Source organism: Ailuropoda melanoleuca, unplaced genomic scaffold (assembly GCF_002007445.2).
Source record: "Ailuropoda melanoleuca isolate Jingjing unplaced genomic scaffold, ASM200744v2 unplaced-scaffold3066, whole genome shotgun sequence".
In the NCBI taxonomy this organism is placed as follows: Eukaryota; Metazoa; Chordata; class Mammalia; order Carnivora; family Ursidae; genus Ailuropoda; species Ailuropoda melanoleuca.
Genome location: NW_023201237.1, coordinates 3,984 through 5,298, shown reverse-complemented (window position 1 = coordinate 5,298; position 1,315 = coordinate 3,984). Strand labels below are relative to the sequence as shown.

At 47.3% G+C, this 1,315-nt stretch overlaps 1 non-coding gene across 1 annotated transcript; it reads right to left on the bottom strand.

The window, feature by feature from the left end:
• Positions 1-425: 425 nt before the first annotated feature.
• On the bottom strand, positions 426-589 carry LOC117798353. The gene has a single exon (XR_004622873.1). It is a non-coding gene; the product is annotated as a U1 spliceosomal RNA (small nuclear RNA).
• Positions 590-1,315: the final 726 nt, after the last annotated feature.

The following is a 1,315-nucleotide window of genomic DNA, read 5'->3' as shown; positions in this document are numbered from 1 at the left end:
CCCTGCTTGTGTTTCCTCTCTCGCTGGCTGTCTCTATCTCTGTCGAATAAATAATAAAATCTTAAAAAAAAAATAAAAATAAATAAAAACCTTATTTGAGACAGCACAAGCAGAAGGAGAAGTAATGAAAAAAAGACAAGCAGTGGACTCCTCACCGGGCAAGGGGAAAGGTCCCCTAGATTATCATTACCAGTAAATCCTCAAATCTGCTGCTCCCCAGACATTCTCAGGGAAAAACTTTATAACGATCCTACTTCTTCAATTAATTTACCTTCCAGCTCCCCTAAAGCCTCACTTCTTCCACCACCAGAACCCCCAAGACCATCTAAAATCACAATCAAACACACAAAAATTAAAACCATCCTTTGAATTACTTGGTCACTAAAGAAAACCGTACACTGAAGTCTGTTTTTCAGGACGCTTGCCAGGGGAAAGCGCGAACGCAGTCCCCCACTACCACAAATTATGCAGTCGAGTTTCCCACATTTGGGGAAATCGCAGGGGTCAGCACATCCGGAGTGCAATGGATGAGCCTCGCCCTGGGAAAACCACCTTCGTGATCATGGTATCTCCCCTGCCAGGTAAGTATGAGTTGCGACGATTGCCGGGAACTTCACCCTCGTCCTCAACACACTATACAGTCATGGTCAATTACATTCCGAGTTCTTTAGGCTTTTGTTTACAAACGCCAAGGTTATTTACATGATATTGACCGGGACACACCAGTGGCTACGTAGTGAAAACTCTAAACTCTACCTCCTGAAGAATGAACTTGAACATGCAGCCACTGCGCCCTTCATCTCCATATGCCCGCCTCTTGTCTCTTGTCACTCTTGACGTCACTTAGCTTGTTGGAGAAAGGGATAAATTCGTTCTAGCTATGCTTCGCAGCGATTTAAAAAGACGGTCACCAACAGGTGTAGCTGGGGGTGGTTTTTAAAATTCTTTGCCTTCTCCGGCGTACGCAAAACTTCCGGCGTGCATTTGTTACGAGTCTGAATTCTGCGCGGCAGGGAAGGGCAATTTGGGAGGTGGTGACCTGCAGCCGGCGGAGGGCAAGACAGCACAGTCGGTTACACTGCTCCGAATCACTGTTCATCTCTGGGATAGGTCATACCCTCAGTCTCTCTCAGCCTCCATTTGCCTAAGTTGTAAAGAAATAATACTGCCTGCCTACCCCACAAGGTTTCTGTGAGGACGGAATAAGAGAATGCAGGTGAAATGCAGCTTCAACCCCGCCCCCCCCCACACCACCAGCCACGCTCCAGGACAGGTGCCTTGTGTAGTTGGGGAATCAAAGCTGGCCTCCCCAAGA